Here is a 24,754-nt window from a genome sequence, read left to right as displayed (position 1 = left end):
AGCTGATGTGTAGAGAGAGAGGGGTGGGGGTAGTGTGTGTAGATAGATATGTCTGGGAGAGAAGGCCATGTGATTGTGCAAAGTGTGTGTGCGTGTGTGTGTGTGTGTGTGTGTGTGTGTGTGTGTGTGTGTGTGTGTGTGTGTGTGTGTGTGTGTGTGTGTGTGTGTGTGTGTGTGTGTGTGTGTGTGTGTGTGTGTGTGTGTGTGTGTGTGTGTGTGTGCGTGCGTGCGTGCCTGCGTGTGTGTGTGTGTGTGTAAAATAATTTACAAAGACAGCGAGAATCATCTACTGACATGCTAACTGCATAGCTAGCTTCCTCTTTAACACTTTCAATGCCAACGACGCTATATGTCATTTGTTCATGCCGACCGTTTATTGCCAACAACGCGATATAGCGTTTTTTTTTATTGGCGATTTTAATTCATATTTCATCAATCTAGTATCACGTTAGTGCTGCAAACTCTCTCTGAGCTCCATTGGGAAAATAGTAAAATACCGCCCCTATTGTCTCCCAGATGGTAATGCACCCTTTTGGAATGGACTCAATGAAAATGGATGAGAAAAGAAAAATCCGGAATCCACATTTTACTTCTCAGGTAAGTAATCCGAGCCCATTGGACTCATTGTGGACCATCAGAACAGCGTGGAATACATATTTTCAGTACGCAGCGTTGGATCAATAAACGCGATCGATATTTGGAATGGCGATCAGGAATTGGAATAATCTTTTTGGAGAACATCTGATCTGAGGTAAGGAATCTATTTTACCAGTTTTGGGATAATCAGAGCTGTTTTCACAGAGATATCAGCGTTTGCCCTATGTGTGTGTGTGTGTGTGTGTGTGTGTGTGTGTGTGTGTGTGTGTGTGTGTGTGTGTGTGTGTGTGTGTGTGTGTGTGTGTGTGTGTGTGTGTGTGTGTGTGTGTGTGTGTGTGTGTGCTGATCAGGAAATGAGATTTTTCAGCTCGCTTCTCTAGCGTGCATAAGTACACATAATATAGTATCGGTAATCTAGCGTTTATTTGAAAACGATTCATAAATAGGCCGAAAAATTACAAAGTTTTTTGTGTATTCCAGAATATTCCAGTAAAGGGCTATTATCGCTGAATCTTTATATTTTCCTGAAACTTTCAAAAAACGAGATGGTATAAAACGGAAAATGAACCGATTAAAAAACAATCCGTTTCGACAATGTTGACTGCAAACAAGTCATTGATAAGCGACGGCCAGATTACACACATAATATATACATAATTTAAGACATAGATTATGTGTTCACAAATATGAGAGCGCTATCATTGAAGTGGGTGGCTGCAGGGTTTCCATTCGAAAAAATTGTTGCCTGTCTCAGGGTCCGGTAGATAATATTTTAATATTATAATATTTTAACTTAAAACTAGGCTACTTTTGCGTATAGAGTCATTATATTCCAAATAAAATAAGTCCCGAGACTCCGTGCTGCTGCCGACTTTAAATCAAATAGGTGTCTGTGGGCAGTCGCCCGACATTAATAAACAGCAGTCTGTTATAATCACATTTTTATGAGCTAACGAATTCCGTTATATTGGACATTTGTATTAATTATATCAAGCAAAGAACTGAGAAATTTGGCAGAGAGAGACGGCAACATTATCGTGGGTTTGCGTGATGACTCTCTCCACCTCGCAACGACTTATTTGCAAAGAGTATGGTGCTGCAGACCAGCAGATTCAGCTGTTTTAAGGCTCTATCTGGGGACCGCTCAACAGCGCCCCCCACCCAACAGCTGAATTGCCAATGGCTGAATTGGAATACTGCATTGTGCCGGTACAGATGGGTGGGTTATGGTGGATTCTGTGGCTCTGCAGCTGCATGCAGTCGCAAATCTAGCAGCAGCCAGCTCGCGCTGACAACAGCGGTGTCATTATTATACCTGCTTGGTGAAGCAACGATGAAACAAATGTAATGATTGTTTCGTTCATCGCATAGGCTATTTAATTTTAGCCTATTTTAATACAATTCAAATAATCAAATTGTGCTTAGAGGGAATTATTTTCACCGGACATTAAGACCGGAGAGATTAAATATGTCGGACTTCAACAGATTTTGCCGGTCAAATACCGGTAATTACCGGCTAACGGAAACGGTGGCGGCATTCACAGGGGTAAAAAGGAAAACACGGCCGGCACGGAAAGTGTTAAGGCTCTCCTACATCATAGGTTCATTGATCTGATTGGTCAAAGTTAGCCCATGATAGACGGTGATAGACAGATGGTTCATCCAATCGCCTGCCAAGTGCCTCTGCCCTTTTCCAAACAGTTTCCAAGGATGACGTCTCGGATGATTCTGTGTAATGAACCGTCTGATGCATCAGGTTAGCCTTTGCACGCCTTACTACAGCTTCCACTTCCTTCCACCTTGGTGGCCTAATATTGATCATATACTCTACCTCTCTTAATGGTGGTATATCTGGAGGAAGGGCAATTTTTTTTTATATTCCTCTACCTTTGCTTGAGTTCAAAGCTTCATTAACTGAACATTCCTTTAACAAATTTAAATGGATCCCTATAAAATGCTGTCCTTCTAAGATAATGTCTCCCAACTTCTCTTAATGTATTTACTGTACCACTGTTCCTTTAAAGCCCATCTAACACCATTATCTAATGCAGGGGTTCTCAAACTTTTTCATACCACGACCCCATTTTATTTAGGATTTTCTTTGGGCAACACCCCACACTATCGCGTAATCTCAACGTGGAATTAAGGAATATCAAAATAAAAGCACACGTTGTTGAACTTGATCATGCATATTTATTAGAAAATATAATTACAGCACATGTTGTACGAATGTGAGAAGGTCCGGAAAATGTGGGATCAAATTGTGACATTCCTAAGTAAGGTCCTGAATGTGAAGATAAATAACGCCCCAATGGCATGTGTTTTGGGTATAGTACCGAAAGGAATTAAGCTGCCTAAATACCGGGGAATGTGGTATAGAATGGCCATGATATCAGGATGTAGAATTGCATTACGACATTGGAAATCACCTGTTGATATTACTTTTAAAGAATGGATGGAACTAATGTTTCGGACAGCATCATATGAAAGGGTGACGTATAGAGTCGCAGGGAGAGAGGATATTTTCGCTGAGATATGGGACAGTTTTCTACACCTGACTGAACGATCTGAGGACAAATGATTAAGATGGGAATACAATATTATCAAGGATGAATATGAAAAAGGGGATTTGATCTGATGATACTTGTGCTCTATAATATATTATGTATATATGTACATATATTTTATGTCCGGATGGGGTGTCTATGGAACGGTCAATGTCTCTATCACACTCACATGTGCGCAGATATAGCCACATGCAGATATCTAGGATACACATATTCATATGTGTACATAATAGGTTTACACGCACTCATATACACAAGGATAAGGTATACACGTCAGGGGCACACATACATGCACATACTCATTTATAGGAAATAGACATACATACACCTACATATACACATAGTTGAGATATAGGCTTTCACTGACACATAGGGGGATACACAAGTATATAGGAGACACACACATACGTAGCTGAAACGTGGAAAAAAAGAAAAAAGGTAAAAAAAAAAAAGAAAAAAAGAAAAGAAAAGAAAAGATGCAGCACGTACCTGCTCGCAGGTAGATCGGCCTACATGTAACGTATGACGTATATATATATATATATAACAGAGATGTATATGCACAATGTATAGTATGTTTTTTTTTTGTAAGTGTTTTTTTAATTTCCATGTCAGTTATTAATGTGTTTGTATGAGTCTCTTACATGTTTTGTATGTTGCTACAAAAACGAAAAAGACGAATCTTGGATGTTGGATACTATGCTGTGAAAAGATACACTGTGAATAATGGAAAGATTTGTACAAAAATATCAATAAAAAAAAAAAAAAATATATATATAATTACAGCACTATGTTATCAATACACATTTATAAAACGAGGCATATTTAGCCAAAATATTAAACTATTTGATTTGTGTAAAAAAAAGAATTACTTGCCAATGCACCTACCCATTACCCCACTTTGGGTCGTGGCCCGTAGTTTGAGAACCGCTGATCTAATGCATGGTAACCGTCTCCCCTTGCCTCCTTTCGTTTGCTCTCTAGGCCATTTAACTGTAGCTTTCTGCCCACAGCTCTTCTCTCTGGCCTCAGTACCATCGACATCCCCTCCTACAGCACTACCCCCCCCCCCCCTGCTCCTCAGTGACAGACAGGGTTAATGATATCCTGTCATTCTGGACTTCAACCAACTGACTTCTGTACTGATCAGTGTGGCAGACCTGCACTCCCTCTACCAAGCACTTCTTTCTTCCTCAATGTATTCAGAGGCCTTCCCTGTTGTTTACTTTCTGCCACAAGGACAGAGCTTCTCTCCCTCTACCACTACACCCCTATCCTCCGTTGATTCATTCATCCTATACTCATAGTGCCGTTCTCTATAGTTGTAGCACTGGAGGACAGGTCCGAGATACTGAGATACACAGAGATACAACTTATAGTCCCGTCCATTCCATAGGGAGGTGTAGTCTGACGTCACTTTAGTTTCCCGCGAGGTCCACCCGTTTATCATTGGGAAAATGTATTATCGGCTATTTGTAATAATTCTGCCTCATGAACATTGGCAAGCTTTCCATTTTTGCACAAAATGAGTTCCCTTCTATCCCTACCATTATTGTTTAAGCATTTTTTGGTTGAAATAGAATTATACTGTATGTAATTATTTTATGATTAATTGCACATTTCTTCATGTTGAGCTATAGATTGTGGATGAATACACACAGAAAGGTACACCATGCCAATGTTCATGCTTTATTTGTTTTAAACAGGAAATGTTTCCTTTGGAAATACATTGCAATTTCAAGCGAGGTGGACCGTCCGGAAACAACAATGACGTAACCACTACACCTCTCTATAGTTTTAGTACTGGAGGACAGGTCCGAGATACTGAGATACACAGAGATACAACTCATAGTCCCGTCCATTCCATTGTCTGCAATCGTGTGTAATCTGCCCAATACCACCCTTCCTCGTCATCTTTCTACATTTCTTCTAAGATGATTTGCACTCCCGGACTTTTTGGCAATTACATGCATGAAAACTGCGGTGAGAAAACCTTCATCCCCTGTTTAAATTCAGCTAAAAGAGCGGGGAAAGGGTGGGGGGGGGGCAAGGCTTTGAAAAGCACTCTGCTAAGAGTGCACAGTGACCCAGCACTGAAACCTGCCAGGCCTCGTTGGATGTTGGTTGCTGCTGCCTCCCTCCCCAGTCTCTTGTGCACAAAGCCGGCTGCTTCTATTACCACGGGGTCATTGATAATGGTCCTTTCATGACTGTGTCTGAGAGCAGAGGGTCCGCTGTCTGTTCTGTGCTGCACACTCAAGACACAAAACCAGGGAGAGGATTTCAAGGCGGTGGGGGGAAAAAAGACTAAAGAACAGCTGGATTCTGGCCTGTGTGCATTGGCTCTTAGATGTGGGAATCTTTTGTTTTGTTATTACAATTAGTCTCAATATAATGTGAAGAACTGGCAAACGCTCTTTCAACCTCAGTTGTGTAGAGACATGAGGTGAGAACAGCAGTGCCAGCCAGCCTGCAGTGTATGGCTATGGAAGGTTCCAGCCAGCCTGTAGTGTATGGCTATGGAAGGCTCCAGCCAGCCTGTAGTGTATGGCTATGGAAGGCTCCAGCCAGCCTGCAGTGTATGGCTATGGAAGGCTCCAGCCAGCCTGTAGTGTATGGCTATGGAAGGCTCCAGCCAGCCTGTAGTGTATGGCTATGGAAGGCTCCAGCCAGCCTGCAGTGTATGGCTATGGAAGGCTCCAGCCAGCCTGTAGTGTATGGCTATGGAAGGCTCCAGCCAGCCTGTAGTGTATGGCTATGGAAGGCTCCAGCCAGCCTGTAGTGAATGGTTATGGAAGGCTCCAGCCAGCCTGTAGTGAATGGCTATGGAAGGGTCTGGCCAGCCTGTAGTGTATGACTATGGAAGGGTCTGGCCAGCCTGTAGTATATGGCTATGGAAGGCTCCAGCCAGCCTGTAGTGAATGGCTATGGAAGGGTCTGGCCAGCCTGTAGTGAATGGCTATGGAAGGCTCCAGCCAGCCTGTAGTGTATGGCTATGGAAGGCTCCGGCCAGCCTGTAGTGAATGGCTATGGAAGGGTCTGGCCAGCCTGTAGTGTATGGCTATGGAAGGGTCTGGCCAGCATGTAGTGAATGGCTATGGAAGTCTCCAGCCAGCCTGTAGTGTATGGCTATGGAAGGCTCCAGCCAGCCTGTAGTGTATGGCTATGGAAGGCTCCAGCCAGCCTGTAGTGTATGGCTATGGCAGGGTCTGGCCAGCCTGTAGTGAATGGCTATGGAAGGGTCCGGCCAGCCTGTAGTGAATGGCTATGGAAGGCTCCAGCCAGCCTGTAGTGTATGGCTATGGAAGGCTCCAGCTGGTGTGTCCATGCTCCCTTCACCCCCATGGAAGCAAACACACAGTTGGTACAGCCACAAATAAAATATGTTTATATATATATACATGGTAAATGGTCAATTACTGTATTTATATAGCGCTTTTATCCAAAGCGCTTTACAATCTGGTCCTCACATTTTACCCACACATTTACACCAACGCCCCTAATCAGGAGCAATTAGGGGTTAAGTATCTTGCTCAAGGACACTTCGACACGCTGCCTGGGAGGAGCGGGAATTGAACCGGGAACTTCCGGATTACCAGACGACTGCTCTACCTCCCGAGCCATTGTCACTGTATGTGTATGATTTGATTTGATTTTATTAGACATTTTTAAAGATACAAGATTCCAGAAAAACGACTTATTTCCATTGTGGTCCTTGGTCTCAGACAGACATATATACATATGTATATATACATATGTATATATACATATACACATACATATACATATACATATTAGGGCTGTCAAAGTTAATGCTTTAACTTTGGAGATGAATTTGTATTATTTAAAGCGTTAAAAAAATGTATCTAGATTAATCTATGGAGTGAAAAATGTTCACTGAAATAGAATTATACTGTATGTAATTATTTTATGATTAATTGCACATGTACCTAAATTGTACCTCATCCCATTTCTGCTCTGCACTATATAGTATTGTATATTAGTACATTGCATAGTATATTGTATATTGTATGGTAACTCAGTTACTTCTATTCTGCATCGAACATTGTACATATGTCTATACTGAACACTGTGACCTCTATTTTTACTTCTATTTTACATGCTATACTATTTTATTTCATACTATCTTGTCTAACACAGTCTCTGGAGCAAAACAGTAAGAAGCATTTTGTATAAAAGTATTCTGTACTTCTGTATGACAACTATTAAAGAAACTTGAAACTTGAACTTGTACACCATGCCAATGTTCGTGCTTTATTTGTTTTAAACGAGACGATTTAGAAATGGGTCCATTGGAAATACATTGCCATTTCAAGAGGGGGGGACCGCGTGGGAAACAGCAATGATGTAACCACTACACCTCCCTATACTGTAAACCCTGAGTGAAACGAGTAATAATAATAATAATAATAATAATAATACAACTTTATTTGTATAGCACCTTTCATACAGAAACTGCTGTTCAAAGTGCTTCACAACAGAAAAAAGACAGGAAATGTACTGATCTACTGAAATATATTAGCCTACCCAAGCACTGGTACAAGTACACTTACTTTTAAAGGAACACAACAACATTATGGGACATGTGCTTACCGTCTTCTCCAGAGTCAGACAAGAAGATAGATACCAATTTGTTCTCTCTGCGTTCAGTAGAAAGCTATCCGGCTGCAAGCTAGCCTATCTTGGCACAAATGAATGGAAGTGGATATGGATCAGCTAACCTAGCTTAAGACTCCGGAAGAAGTGTTTTTGGCCAAAAGCTACAGTAGACTAGCTCATCCGTATCCGCTTCCATTCATTTTGCAGCCGGATAGCTTTCAACTGAACGCACAGAAAGGAAATTGGTATCTTTGTCTGACTCTGGAGAAAGAGTGCGTCTCTAGAAAAGAGCAGGGTTGATATAGGGTTACTTTTAAAATGTATTCCGTTACAAATGACCGATTACCTGCCATTAGTATTACAATTGTAATATATTGGATTACAACGGCACAATAACACAACCTGATTTACATTTACTTCAGGATTACTTTGTCTCTTAAATGTACCGAATTGGAAATAGACAATGGATTTTCATATGGGAGATTACAAATCTTTGTCATTTTTATCACTATAATGAGGTTAGTAATAATCTGTTGAATCTGTTAGTGCCCAACCCTGGAGTCTCTCTCTCCACATGAAGCTAGAGGTCTAACGATGATAATCTCCTAATGGACAGCAATGCTCTCTGAGACCCTTTATTACAATGATTAGGCAGACCTCAAATACGTTGTCCTAATCTGATTAGGAGACAGCCACTGTTGAGCTCAGGGAAGTGTGGAGAGGAGGGGGGGGGGGGGGGGGGAGAGAGAGAGAGAGAAAGAAAGAAAAAAGGGAAGGAAGGAAGGAAGGAAGGAAGGAAGGAAGGAAGGAAGGAAGGAAGGAAGGAAGGAAGGAAGGAAGGAAGGAAGGAAGGAAGGAAGGAAGGAAGGAAGGAAGGAAGGAAGGAAGGAAGGAAGGAAGGAAGGAAGGAAGGAAGGAAGGAAGGAAGGAAGGAAGGAAGGAAGAGGAAGCATCGATCAGACTCAGTCCACCTGACCCTGTCACTGAATTTATACTGTGGTTAACTGTGGAAAGGGTTAACCGGCTGTTGTGTGGCAGTGAAAGGGTTAACCTTCTGTGTATTGTCGCAGTGAAAGGGTTAACCGCTTGGTAGTGCGGCAGTGAAAGGGTTAAACTGTTTATCACCCAGCCAGGTCTGGACCCATTTTCAACTGTTACTACTGTCTAGCTAAATCATGCCATGGACTACCTTGACAATAACGCGAAACGACAATAATGTTTCATATCTGTCTAATACGACGACTTAAACTACAATGGATTACTGCGGTTACTCAATACTTATACTTCAGCATTGGCTATACAGTTGACATCTGATGCTGTTCTTGCAGTATTTGTGCGTGCAGATATCTCCTTGAGTGTATGTGTGTTAGGGGGAATTCCTTGTATGTGCTGTAGGGCTGACCTCGACTAGTCGAATAGTCGACTAATCGATCGAAAGGAGCCGTAGTCGACTGCCAACCTGTAAAGTATAATTTAAAAAAAAAGTGTATCATTCTTTCCAAAAGTAAAGAGGCCTAGAAGCGTGGCTAACACTAATGGCGCGCATACCAGAGGCTAACTGCCTAAGAAAACGGGCACAGAGGCACTGAAAGAGGATTTCACCTGTGTAACCCTAATAAACACACTAGACAAATATCAAGATGTATCCATCAGTGGACCAATAGGCGGTGGGCAATGAAGGCTAGGGTAGGCTAAGCCTACCCAAATGTTATGCTGCTAATTTAGAAAATGATATGTAATATATGTGTGTAGCATTATATAGGCTACTATATTGTGTGTGCCTTGTCGCTGCAGCCCCCTGGTGACAATCTGGTGATTATGGGTAGGCTCAGGTAAAATAATGTAGCCAATCACATCCTGATCCCGCAGCAAAGCATAATACATTTTTTGTAAACATCTGCATTCCGAATTTCCGCCCGTCAATCGCTTTTTAGCGAACACCAAAAGCGCGGACAAGAAGCCTTCAGTCAACTCCTTCAGACATTAAGCACCCCCACAGCCCAAATGGAATGATAAAAAAAAAATATATATATATATATATATAAAAACTGAGTGATAAATACAGCACAAAAGATCATAGACTGCCCTCTCCCCTCCCTGAAGGACATTCCTAAACTCCCGCTGCCTCAACAGAGCAAAACACATGGTAAAGGACAGCTCACACCCTGGCTTCCACCTGTTCACCTGTTGCCATCTGGCAGGTGTTACAGGTGCATCAGAGCCAGAACAAACAGGACAGTTTTTTCCCCCAGAGCCATAACCACCTTGAGCTCTAACATGCACTGATCCACAATATCACCCCCTTCTACTCTTTCCCCCACTACTGTGCAATAAATATTGACGTGCAATATATATTTACTATATTCCTCTATTCACACAAAGTGCAATATATCCATCCAACACTGATCTACACCTTCACCAGTCGACTATCGGCAAATCTTGGCCAATCAAAGTCGACTATACAAATCCTTAGTCGGGGACAGCCCTAATGTGCTGCATATCAATATACTGATACTTTATACAGAGCCCCGGAGTGGCTACTGGGGAGAAGAAAAGGATATATATTAACGAGGCCACGTTTTACTACATTGAGGGCTCAAAAGGCTTGTGCACAATATACAATTCCTTCCCACGTTTTGATGAATTAATTCGCTCAAATTAAATCATATTTTCTGGCAGTGCAGAAGGCCAAGTCATTCATTCCAGCCGACCACCTAAGGCACCTGTCATTGGTTGTAGATAGCTATGGATACAGACTCTTTAATTAAGCTTGACTTTATAGCTTGCGGAGGATGAGTTATCAAGACATATTGACAACATGTCAATTAACGAGGACATTGAGCGCTTCGGTGAACATTGGCGTTTTTAGAGAGTCGGACTCAATGTAATAATAATAATAATAATAATAATACATCTATTTTATATAGCGCTTTTCCAGGTGCTCAAAGACGCTTTACATGGGCAGGAGAGACAAACTATGGCAAAACAAAAAAACAGAACAAAAATAATACATGACAAAAATAAAATAAAATAACACCGACAGAATTAGAGGTCAAAAGCAAGATTGAAAAGGTGAGTTTTGAGGGCTGATTTAAAAGATGTATGTAGCCTACAGTACGTAAAAAACGTCTCTTATCTCATTTATTTAGTCCTCCTGCAAAGAGAAAGGGCAGTGGGATACGGAGCAGCTAGCCTAGTTTCAGGCTAACTGTCATATTGCAGGAACTAAATATGGTACAGTACCACTTTACTATAGTTTTAATTTTGACTGCGCAAAGACAAAACAACAGTGATCAACAACAAATGTACTGTATCAAATCCAGTCACTATCATTGCATCTCAATTGATAAATTAGGTCACCACATTTTTCACTTGTTTTAAAAACACAAGATTCTAAAACCCATAAACTTAAAATGCTAAAAATATTTTATTATTTTGCAGTGTATCAGAACAATTCTTACCACTCAGATATACAGATAAAAACAGAAATAATTTTCTGTCTAGATCCCATAGTCAAGAAGGACGTTTCCATGGTAATTGTCACTTTTTGACCTATACTGTAGCTGCAAAGCTGTAACTCATTACAATTTTCACCTAAAAAAGTTGTTTACAAACCTATCCTTTATCTTTTAAATGTTACTTGTCCTTTCGGACAAGTTATGTTTTTGTAGGTTTTTATCGATTTTTTTCTACCGGGCAGTCCGGTAGAGAGAGAGAGAGGAGGAATGGGAGATAGACCGGGGAAGACATTCGGCAAAGATCACCGGGTCCGGGAGTCGAACCTGGGTCGGCCGCGTTGCACCGTATACGGCATAATTGCGAAACGTGTTTAGTCCCTTGTTTGAGCCGAATCTGGGTTTAACATGATTTGTGGAGCTCCCTCTGGTGTTGTGGTCGTGGTATTCACTGACCTTTGGGAAGTATTTCGACATGTACATGGGTACCTTAGTTGTGTAGTGTATCTTGTAGACCAGGCCCATTGCAAGTTGCTGTACTCTGTTGTCTACTCTAAGCCATCCTAGGTAGTCAAAGTGGGCAGGGGTGAGGTGGGTTCTAGGAGTAAGGTCAAGTAGTAGTCTGACCAGTTTGTTTTGTGATGTTTGTAATCTTGTTTTTAGCGCCTTTGAGGTGCTTTGGCACCATGAGGTGCAAGCATAGTTGTAGTACCATTGAATGAGTGCTCCTGCCAGAGTCTTCAGCGTATTCTTGTTTACCAGAGAGGAGATCCGGTACAAGAATCTAGTTCGTTGGTTGACTTTTTTGATTACATTGGATGCCATTTTGTCACAGGAAAGATTTGCCTCTAGGATGGAACCTAAACCAATCCCACCACATATGAATTTGAAATACATGTAGAAACGTCCTTCCCAGCTGATGGATCCAGACACTACCATTTTCAAAAGGCAGAACTTGACAGTGATCTGTTATCGATCCGAATGGCAATGTGCTTCAACACCCCACTGTGAAGTGTGGGTTGCCATTATCATCACAACCTCAGAGGCCTGAGGATCCTGAAGGAGATACTCCAAACTCCAAACTGTCAACTGTATCATGTGAACCAAGGACAAACTGGAATCAACCATTTCCCTCTAGGATGAAACCTGTTGTGATTGATGCTTCCCTCCATCCCTTCTGCAAATAGCGGCAAAGACAACTGTGGCATTCTGGGAGTGTGCGTAGGCTACACTTCATTTGGCACCACGCCACGGAGGGAGTCGGGGGGGGGGGGGCACGGAGACATGAAAATAGAACAAACAAACAAATCAAAAGCACTGAACTAAGCAAACACAACGTAGGGCTTTTTAAGGACCGTTAAATCTCCATTCTTTTCATTCTCCATTCATTTATTTAAAATTTTTTGGACGTCATGGTGTTTTTGTTTTGTTATTGATTTATTGTGATGTTTCTTCTTGACTTGTTTAAAGAAGAAGACGTGTCCGGCCCATGGGGACATTAACTTGTGTTGTCGCCGGGCCTTACAAATTAATTTGATTTGATTTGATTATCAACCTCAAATGAAACATCTACTTCACTGTGGTCTCTTCTCATTCTTTGTGGAGTTGTTAAGCACATTTTAATGGATGATACAAGGTGTGATACAAGGTGTATTTATAGAAACAACCAATCAGGGAGAGGAGGTCTGTGAAACATTGGGGGGGGGGGGGGGGGGGGGGGGGGGGGCAGTCTGTGAATGGCTTTTTGTAATTGATCTGTGAGGGGATGCCAATGGAGGCCTTTAAGGACCGGGGTGACGTGATGCCAGTATTTGGTGGGGGTTAGGAGCAGGGCTTGACATAAACTTTTTGGCTCACCAGCCACTGTGGCTAGTGGTTTTCCAAAGTCACTAGCCACTCAGCATTTTCACCAGCCAAAAATCTCACACACACACACACACACACACACACACACACACACACACACGCACGCGCGCGCACGCACACACACACACACACACACACACACACACACACACACACACACACACACACACACACACACACACACACACACACACACACACACACATACTCTATCCAAATATCCAGTTTGTTTTTATAGTGTAAAGTTTGGCTACTTGAGAGAGAGAGAGAGAGAGAGAGAGAGAGAGAGAGAGAGAGAGAGAGAGAGAGAGAGAGAGTCTCATTACGTGTGACGCAAGTAAGCGTGCACTGCGTTCCGAGAGAGAGAGAGAGAGAGAGAGAGAGAGAGAGAGAGAGAGAGAGAGAGAGAGAGAGAGAGAGAGAGAGAGAGAGAGAGACTCTCCACTACGACTCTAAAACGGTGACGCTGCACGGTCTACCCGCCAAAGTGGCTGCTGGTAGGAAGAATTCTACCCGCATTTGGCGGGTGGCGGTGGCGGGTGTTAATGTCGAGCCCTGGTTAGGATGCATTCTGGACCAGTTGGCGTCTACTGATGCTGTAGAGGAGGGAGTTGCAGTAGTCAAGACGGGAGGAGCCGAAGGTGTAGATCAGTGTTAAGATTTAAGATTTAAGATTTGTTTATTAACACTTTAACTGCCACACACGAGATATCTCGGGTTTATTTTTATGTGGTTGAAAGCCACTCACGAGATTTCTCGGAATTTTTTTATTTTATTTTTTTTAGCGATCTGAAATCATATTGCATCACGCGAGCCTACCCGAGTATACACGAGCGGCGCCGGAGATCATATGTGGAAAAAAGCGCCCCCTATCTTCTTTCAGATGACATAAGGGATTTTGGAATGGACTCAATGAAAATGGATGGGAAAAAAAATCCGGTACTCCACATTTTCCAGTCCACTGATCCAGCCGGGGTTACCACAGTTCATTCTGGAGCCTCTGAGCCCCGCTGATCATGGAGTTCTACTGTATCGCGTTGGATCCATACACTTATCGATTTTTTCCGAATGGTGATCAGGAATTGGAATATACCAGTTGGATACCATCTGATGTCAGGTAAGGACTCTATGTTATCAGTGTTAGGATAATCAGACTAATTTTGATGAAGTTATAAGCTGTTTTGTGAAATGGGCTCTTTCGGTTTCACTGTAAAAGTCAGAGAGGAAATGAACACGGCGATTATCCGTGCGCGGCCCGAATGTGCTTGCGTGCACGTATAATATTGATCATCTAGCGTTTATTTGAATACGATTCATAAAAAGGCAGACGAATATCAACGTTGTGGAATATTCCAGTAAAAGACGATTTTCATAGAATGGTCCAGAATGGGCTGTTTTTTATCTCAAAACGGGTGCTTTTCTAAATGCTCTGAAACGGAAATGACGCGATAAAAAAACAATCTGCCTTGACAGCACTGACTGGAAAATAGTCTTTGATAATGCGATGGGCAGATTAGACACATTAAAACATAATTTAAAACATAGATTAGGCGATATTAACGTTAACATTGGCGCCGATGGTGGCATTCAGGGGGTAAAAAGGAAAACCCGGCATGGCACTCAAAGTGTTAAGGACAATGCAAATTAATGAACATCATTTACATGTGTATGCATAACATCACAGCATGATAAGGACGTAAATATGCCGGGAATAGCACAGGGCTAATTTCCACCCGTAGTCCTAACATAAAACAAACACAAAACGGACCATACAACGTTCATTCATAAAAACTGACATCACTGACATGACCACACTAACATGACATTCAGTCAGTACAACATCACTAACATCCCTAATAAGTGCATATTTGGCTGTCTAACAGCCATTTCCTGAGTTGGCCCCTAAAGGTGGACAGGGTGGTACATTCCCTTAAGGGGACCGGAAGGCTGTTCCATGTTCCACTTCCCTTTATCGATAGAACATGCTGAAGGCGGTCTTTCTAAAATGGACCTCACAATCCCCTCTGGTGTTTGACCTAGTGGCTAATCCAGTGTTCCTTTTCTCGTGGATAAACTCCTTGAGAGGGGGAGGGGCTAATCTGTGCAGGCATTTATATACAAAGCAGGAACTTTTATAACGTCTGAGGTTTTCAAAATTTAAAATTTGATGCTTATCCATGATTTTACAGTGGTGGTATGAGTACTGTTTCCTGTCATATACCTTCAATGCTCTGTTGTAAAGTTGTTCTATGGGTTTCATGGCTGTGGCCCCAGTAAATGACCAGTTTAGAAGGCAATATTCAATGTGAGAGAAGACCATACAGTGTAGGTATGTCTTTGCGGCTTCAAGTGTTAGGGAGGGCCGTATTAGTTTGAAGTTGGAAATGTTGAAGTTGATGGTGTTCCTCACTTTCTTTATGTGTTTCTTAAAGGTCAGGTTTGAGTCCAAGATGACCCCAAGGAATTTGAAGCGAGATGTTGTTGGATGGATCTATTGCACTTTGTGTGAATAGAGGAATATAGTAAATATATATTGCACTTCAATATTTATTGCACGGTAATGGGGGGAAGAGAAGGGGGTGATATTGTGGATCAGTGCATGTTAGAGCTCAAGGTGGTTAGGGCTCTGGGGGGGAAAACTGTCCTGTTTGTTCTGGCTCTGATGCACCTGTAACACCTGCCAGATGGCAACAGGTAAACAGGTGGAAGCCAGGGTGTGAGCTGTCCTTTACCATGTGTTTTGCTCTTTTGAAGCAGCGGGAGTTTGTGAATGTCCTTCAGGGAGGGGAGAGGGCAGTCAATGATCTTTTGTGCTGTATTTATCACCCATGTTGAGTGTGAGGTTGTTGATTCTGCTGCCTGAGGGTGGACTTGGAGCTGATGAGGGGGCATTTTTTCCCCCACTGTTGAGTACCCATGGTGCTTTTACTAGGACGCTATGACAGTACCCATGGTGATTGTACTAGGACACTATGGCAGTACCCATGGTGATTGTACTAGGACACTATGGCAGTACCCATGGTGATTGTACTAGGACACTTTGGCAGTACCCATGGTGATTGTACTAGGACACTATGGCAGTACCCATGGTGACTTTACTAGGATATGGTAAATTATCTCACACAAGTGCTACATTTAAATAAAATTTAATAGCTCAAACTAAATTTCTATCAGCCCATAAAGCCGGCCACTAATTCATTGTCAATTAATGTCTTAGATGACATCACAGATTTGAGTATTGGTGCTCTGATTTCCAGCTTAGGGTTGTCTGTTTTTTAGATATTGACTTAACTGTCCAAGATAATTGGAATAGCACAATGTACATTTTGTTTTAAGGTGGATCTTCCCTTTAACACCAAATGTGACATAATCGAGTTACTTCATCAGACAACTAACACATGTATAGCTGATATGGAAATCAGTTGTCAAATACTGTTCATGTCAAGAATCCTTAAACATGCCGAGTTTACACGCCACGTTTTACAGTAGGCTACATCCAGATGAAAACGGTACACATCTGATGACCAGACGACCGCTCCACCTCCTGAGCCATTGTGCCCTTGAGCCCTTGACCATGAGAGTGTTTCTGGGCTCAACTGACATTGTAGAGGAAAAATTCCTAATAGGAATATTAGGGCACATTAATTGCTGGCTTCAAAACACTGTCCTCTTAATTTCTCAAGCAAACAAAGAAATGCTTACTAATAGGCTTTGAACTAAGCAGACACTTGCACTGACACAATTACCATTGTTCCGCTTGTCTTTTGAAGCTCCTTGTCTCAGTGCTAGTGGCCTAAATATGTAGCTAACGCAATTCACCAGCAAACATGCAGTGAATAAAGAGGCAACATAATTAGAAGAATGAGTCATGTTGAGAGAGAGAGAAAAAAATAAGAGACGTTTAATTTGAATCCATTGGTGGAAACGCTGCTACAGTATCATGTAAACACATAGACTTGAATATTTCTCAACAAGTCTCTGCAGGAGACTGCGTGCACTATGTCAAGGGAGCGTAAACCCACCTAGACATAGTTTACATATCAGAAATCTTTGTCCAAAGCACCTTACAGTAACCGACCAGGAATAACATACTTTCTTTGTGCATGGGGGGCCCCAGTGGGAATCGAACACCTAACCTGGGAGTTTAAAAGTAAAAGTATTTTACTCAAGTACAATTTTGAGGTACTCTTTCTTTGATCCTACCCTGAGCCCCAAAACCTCTTTCTACCACCTTCGCAATATTGCAAAGACCCGGCGCGCGCGCGCTCTCTCTCTCTCTCTCTCTCTCTCTCTCTCTCTCTCTCTCTCTCTCTCTCTCTCTCTCTCTCTCTCTCTCTCTCTCTCTCTCCACCCACAAGTCTCCAACCTCTGCAGCGTTGAGGACAGATCAGCTCCCAGGCTCTGGAGCTCTCTCCCCCACGACATTAGAGACTCTCAGAGTCCCTGCTGTTTTCCAGTCTTGCCTCAAGACCCGCTGCCTTCTTCTTAGCTCCCCCCCCCCCATCCATCCATCCATCCGAGTGTGTTTGTGTTATATTTGTCTGTTGTTTGTCTCACTACCGCATGCCCCTTAGTGTAAAGCGACTTTGATAGCACTATATAAATCACAACAAATGGCTCTACAAATGGCTCACAGTAAACAGTAAAGATTTAGGTAGACAAAGCAAAGTCACGAATAAGAATAAAAAATAAGCCTAAGAATAAAGAATAAAATAAGCCTAAGAATAAAATACGGTCCGGGATTTACATTTCCTATGTTATGTATATACATTCTAATATAAAATATACAGTAAAAATATACAGAAATCTACAGTAAGTGTAATAATGAACAATGTTGTTTTAAAACTACTTCCTCAGTTTTCAAAAATATTAGAAAAACTCTTCAACAACAGATTAGATAAATTCATTGATAAACATAATTTACTCACCGATAGCCAGTATGGATTCAGAACACACCGGTCAACATCACTAGCGTTAATAGAACTCATTGAAAAAATCACAAATTCCATAGATCAAAAAAAACATGTAGCTGGAGTATTCATTGACCTAAAAAAAGCATTTGATACTATTAATCATGATATATTAATCAGGAAATTGGAGAGATATGGGATCAGGGGGGTAGTATTGGACTGGGTAAGAAGCTATCTAAATAAAAGACAACAATTTGTGACAATGAGAGATTATAAATCTGAATGTTTGGACATTGCTTGTGGTGTCCCCCAGGGGTCAGTGTTGGGTCCAAAACTGTTCATCTTGTACATTAACGAGATATGTAAAGTATCCAATATATTTAAATGTATTTTATTTGCGGATGACACTAATCTTTTTTTTTCTGGTGAGAATGTCCAGCAGCTTTTAGAGGTCATCACATCTGAAATGAAGAAATTGAAGGAATGGTTTGATAGAAACAAATTATCATTGAACTTGAGCAAAACTAAAATTATGTTGTTTGGAAACTGTAGATTGGATACTCAGGTACAAGTTAAAATAAATGATGTGATTATTGAAAGAGTTTATGAAAATAAATTCCTAGGTGTAATAATAGACCATAAAATCTGTTGGAAACCTCACATAAAACATGTCCAATCTAAACTCTCACGAAGCATTTCAGTCATGAGTAAAGTAAAGCACATCCTGGATAGAAAATCACTCTACATTCTCTACTGTTCACTAGTTTTACCATATTTAAATTACTGTGCTGAAGTCTGGGGAAACAATTATAAGTCTACACTACAACCACTTTTTATACTCCAAAAAAGGGCCATAAGGATAGTTCACATTGCAGGTTATCGTGATCACACTAACATATTGTTTCTGGAGTCAAAGACATTGAAGTTAAATGATCTTGTGGAATTTAAAACGGCACAATTAATGTATAAAGCAAAAAGTCATGCATTTCCAAGAAACATTCAAGAATTGTTCTTTGATAGGGAGGGGGGTTATAATCTGAGGGGAGAACACAATTTAAAGGTGCTAAACGTACGCACTACCATGAGAAAACACTGCATCTCAATATGTGGAGTGAAACTGTGGAACAGTCTAAATGTGGTGCTAAAGCAATGTCCAAACATGAGACAATTCAAACTGATGTATAAGGAAATTATGTTCACAAGGTACAGGGATGAAGAAGGGACTTGATATTCACGGGTGTTTACATTTTATTTTGTTTTCTATTTTATTTTATTTTATACATATATAGTTTTTGTTTTTGTTTTGCATATATATATATATTTTTTTTTTCTTTTCTTTTCTTTTCTTTTCTTTTTTATGTTTAAAATAGTACACTCATTTGAGTAGTGGAAAAGGGGTAGGATTAAATAAGTGTATACTTCTTCCTACTCCTTTTCGAACATGCAGATTGAGTTGTTTTTCTTTTTTGTTATTGTTTGTTGTATTCATTGCATGTTCGAAATAAAGACTTCAAATCAAAAAATCAAATCAAATCAAAAATCAAAAAAGTAAAAGTCCAGGAAGATGGTAACTGTCACCCTGTGCTCAGTGATGCAGTGAGGCACAGTGATGCATTGTAAAGTCTGATGGCTGTCAGAATGAAGGACTTCCTGTGAGTTTGGGGCGGCTTTGGCTCAGGGGTAGAGCGGGTCGTCCAATGATCGAAGGGTTGGTGGTTCGAATCCCGCTCAAGCCCATGCCCATCCCATTGCCGTTGTGTCCTTGGGCAAGACACTTAACCTACTTGTCTCGTATGAATGTGTATGCATGTGAATGGATGTTGGTGGATTCGCCACGCTTCCGTGAGTCTGCCTCAGGGCAGCTCTGGCTGCAATTGTAGCTTACCACCACCGGTATGACTGTGTATGAACGAATAATGGACTCTGTAAGCGCTCTGGGGTCACTGTGCAGGGACGCGGGAAGTCCGCAGGAAGTGGGGGTGTTGAGATATCGATCGTTTTTGATTACATTTTTCTTTTTTATATATACATTTTTTTTCTTTTTTTTTATAAAATATATATATTATATAATTATACTTGTAGTTGTATTGTCTGCGAGACATCGCCACCACGCAACACGTCAAAATGCTCGCTATCTGCAAACAGCTGTGTGTATACTCTGCTTTGGTCAAATCACATTCAGCGTGGGTGGGGCCTGAGAGTGCTGGGGCTGACGTTCTGCAGATGGATACTATTGAGTCAGAGGCTAGAGCGATAGTTCAACAGGGTCTGAAACGTGTTATGAGGGGGTGCTGAGATAAGTGATATAATAATAACGTCATAGGTTTACCACTCTGGTAAACCAACACTCTCGTTCACTAGAGGAGACCGCTGCCCAACTCCGCGCTCTCACGCTCAGCTCTGCGGAGCGTGCGAGACAAACATGTAACCGTTTTTATGCATACATCACAGCCCAGCTTACCCCACCTGTTGCGCCCTCCCTCTGCAATTCGTTCCCTGCATACATGATCGCCGACATGCAAAAGGTCTTCGACCACCCTCCCGGGGGCTCGGATAGTTCTGCTGGCTTGTTCACGCCAGGGAAACCGCAGATATATTCCTTTACTGCGAATTCAACGTCCCAAAACTATTCCAGGCTGCGTCTATTTTTTTACCAACGGATTTCCAGTTAAGCGTTGACGCTTCCAGGCCGCGTCTATTCGAATCCCAACCGGTTCATGCGTCGGCTACACGCTGTTAATAACACTGCATTATCGAGACAGCGCCCCTATGAGGATCTGGCAATGAATTCCAAGAGTAGGGTAAATCTGCAGTGCCGCTCCGCTCTGTGACATTGAGTAGCCTCGGTTACAATGGAATAAAAGCCAAAACAACCTTGCAGTTGCAGTTACACTCCCCGCCAGCAGGGGGTTCTGCAGCCCCCGCCGCACCCCTACTTGCCGCGTCCCTGTCACTGGGGTGTCATGAAGAGCGCTATATAAATCCAATCCATTATTATTATTATTATTATTATTATTATTATTATTATTATTATTATTATTATTATTATTATTATTATTATTATTATTATTATTATTATTATTATTATTATTATTATTATTATTATTATTATTATTCACTGCTACAACTTGGGAGTCATAGTCTAGCACTGAACGTGCTCCTCCTGTCAGCCAAGTCTGTGTATAGTGGGTGGGAGGGGTTGTCCCTGATGACATGGAGCTTAGCAAGGCTCCTCCTCTCTCCTCTCCTCTAGAGAGTCCAGCTTCACCCCTACCATGTTACTGGCCTTGCTTTAAATAATTCCTTTTAAAGGAATTATTTAAAGGCCTTCTTTTAAGTAAAACAAATTTGGATCCACTTTTTCTCCTTTTTTTCTATTTTTATCCCATCCCAATTTAGCAATGCCAATTCTCCCCTCCCCTGTCTTGAACGTTGCTCGCATGTGCCACCCACTGGCCGGTTGTAGGGAGGATAGAAGCCTTGCATCACATGTCCCCTCCGATACATGTGGAGGCAGCCTGTCACATATTTTCGCCTGCCAGCGCGGACTCTCATTGGCGAGGTGTAACGTGTGGGAGGCTCACACTACCCCCGCCATTTTCCTGTCTCTGCTGTGCAGGCGCCCCAAGCGACCTGTAGGAGTCGCTGTTTACAACGTCCAGATTACCACCCACGACTTCCACCCGCTAACTCTGCCAAGTTAGTATGACGGCCGGCCCAAGCCGGACGCAACACCGACAGCCAGATTCAAACCCGGTGTCTCTCGCGTTGGTGACGAGGGCAATGTCCGCTGCACCACCCAGCCGCCCTTCCTTTAAATAATTTATGATTATTTATTTATTATTATTATTATATAATTATTCCATAACGTATTTACATGGTTATTTATTATGAGTGGTAACTGCTGTTCTGGCAGCTTCATTACTTAAGGCAACCATCTTGTGCCTAGCACGCCCCCCCGGCGACACGGCAGCGCCAGAGCGCAGCGGCAGGCGGCAGCGGCGCGCAGGTTGCCGCACGCAATCCCCCCTGTTTTAACATCGACGGTTAGCTCAACTCGTTCGCCAGCTTGCTGTGGAGCCTGCGGTCCAGTTGGTGACAAGTTTGAATCACTTCAATTTTTTTCTTTTCTTTTTACGTTTAATTCATTTATCACCTCTCTATATAAAGGTCTTTCTTTCGCCCGTTAAGTTTAGGCATTCTTTTGGAGTTGGTTAAGGTTAGGGTTAAGTTTAGGCATTCTTTCGGAGTTGGTTAAGGTTAGAGTTTGTCGCAGAGCATGGCAATAGAATGCCTGTCAGCAGCCTATTTCCGCACTGCCGCTCTCTCGCTCTGCCGCGGTCACATGGGCATCGTGGCCAATCAGAGAAACGCTGAACGCAAGTTGGTTGCCTGAAGTGTTGGCGCGTTCTGGCAGTGTCTCCCTCCTCTGTTTGTTTGTTTGACTGACACACACCATGAGTATTGCCTAACATAACCTATGCCCCAAAACGGACTGTAATCTCGGGCGACAAGGACTTTCTTGCCCGCTCGACCTGGAGTCGTCTGAATCACATTATGAAGCAAGGGGGCAAAACCATAGTAATTTTCCCCGTGAACAACAGCTAGACCATGGGTGGGTTTTGACGGAAGAGCAGGAAGCATTCCATTGCAATGAATCTGAGTCAATCATCGCCTCACTCAAGTGCAGTCACACAAGACTCTACGAAGCAGGAAGCCGTTTTTTAAGAGGAGGAAAGAGAGAGGTCCCTTCCCCTCTCATCCGTCACGGTCAGAGATACCCTTTTGGTCTAGGAATTGAAGATGACTCTGTCCAATTTGCGGAGAATAATCACCATAGAATAAAACCCCTTTTAACATCAATCATCGCTAATAAAGAGGTTTTCATCTAACTATTTCTGTTTCCCTCAAAGCTCAGACACAAACCGTTTTAGTTATCTATCTATTATGCTCAGACATGAAGAATGATTGGTTAATTCATTCATTCAATCTTTATTTATTCTCGGTCATTATTAACACTTTGAGTGCCAGGGACGCGATTTGTCGTTAGTTCATGCCGCCAGTTGAGTGCCACCAAGAATTTTTTTTTATTAGCGATTTGAATTCATATTTCATCAATCGAGCCTCACGCTAGTGTTGCAGACTCTCCCTGAGCTCAATTGGGAAAATACCGCCCCCTATCGTCTCTCCCTGTGTAACTGCACCCCATTGGTTTAGACTGATGGGGGGGGGGGGGGGGGGGTCCAGCCTCCTCATGTTACTTTTACAATAACCTTTTAGCTTCAGCAGCTCAGAGGTGCAGCTGTCTGGGAGGTGACTATACTGTATGTCATGTGTCTGAGAAGGTCAGTGTCTCCTGGGAGAACACAGTTTATAGTATGTGTCTGACGTGTGATCCAAGTGGGGGGGGGGGGGGGGGGGGCTTGAGCCCTTGTCTGACTGTGCATGTGGTCATCATCAGGGGGGCATAGCGAGAAATTGTGGCCTCTGTGCTCATATGATGTGTACATATCTCTTGTATCTCATCCTGTATCCATACGCTTGCAGTAGTTCTATCTATTACTCTATTTCACAATTTTCTTATATACTATGATTCTACTGTCACCATGTATGCATATGCTCACTACATGTAGTTATTGCTCCATCTCCGCCCACTACAAACATGGGAACTCTCTAACCCCCTCCTATTGCTAGGTTTTTCCTTACCTTCGTGTGGGGTCTGGGAGTGTTGCATTTATTTATTTTGCATTGATTTAAAATGTGTGGGATCTTACGGTGTTTCTTGACTTATTGTGATGTTTCTTCTTCACTTGTAAGACGTGTCCGGCCCATGGGGACATTAACGTGTGTTGTTGGGCCTTACAAATACATTTGAGATCTCTCTCTCTCTCTCTCTCTCTCTCTCTCTCTCTCTCTCTCTCTATCTCTCTCTCTCTCTCTCTCTCTCTCTCTCTCTCTCTCTCTCTCTCTCTCTCTCTCTCTCTCTCTCTCTCTCTCTCTCTCTCTCTCTCTCTCTCTCTCTCTCCCCACCTCTCCCCACCTCTCTCTCTCTCTCTCTCTCTCTCTCTCTCCCCACCACACACACACACACACACATCTACGTCCTTTGGTTATCATTCCTCTGCTCCCCCCCCCCCCCCCTCCTCTCTCACTTCATGCAACTTGAGAACTATCTGTTTGCTGATTATGGCCACTGTTTATGTTCTCTATAACCTGACTGGATACGGGCCAGTGCGCCCTCGGTATCCTTTTAAGGGGCATCAATAATCAGGACAAGCTGAATTACATTAAGGTAATAAAAGAAAAATAACGATATAAACAAACCCAGGTCCTTTTTGTAATGTAGTTTCGGTCAGTTCATTCATTAGGATCCCCATTAGCTGCTACAGCATTGCGGCAGCTATTCTTCTCCCGGAGTCCACAACGTAAACAAAGTCCGCGAGCAGCACGTTCAACTTTTTTATCAGTGTGCGAACGTGTTGGGATCCTCCATTAACTTTTCAGGGGGCGATAAACACCGCTGTTGTTCATTGTACAATACAGGGTTGAGGTGTGTTGTTTATTTATTATTATTCTCTATGTTTCTTTAATAAAAGTGTGATATTCTATTACCGTTTTTAGTTTATTTGTATATGTAGTGATATAAATACATACTACATTCATGTGACATAACTGAGTCATATATATATGCTGATAGCCCAGGTTGTTCTGAAAATAAATATATCACTTCGTTGTACAA

This window comes from Notolepis coatsorum (genome assembly GCF_963971535.1).
Source record: "Notolepis coatsorum genome assembly, chromosome: 15".
Lineage (NCBI taxonomy): Eukaryota > Metazoa > Chordata > Actinopteri > Aulopiformes > Paralepididae > Notolepis > Notolepis coatsorum.
Note: the sequence above shows the minus strand (reverse complement) of the source record.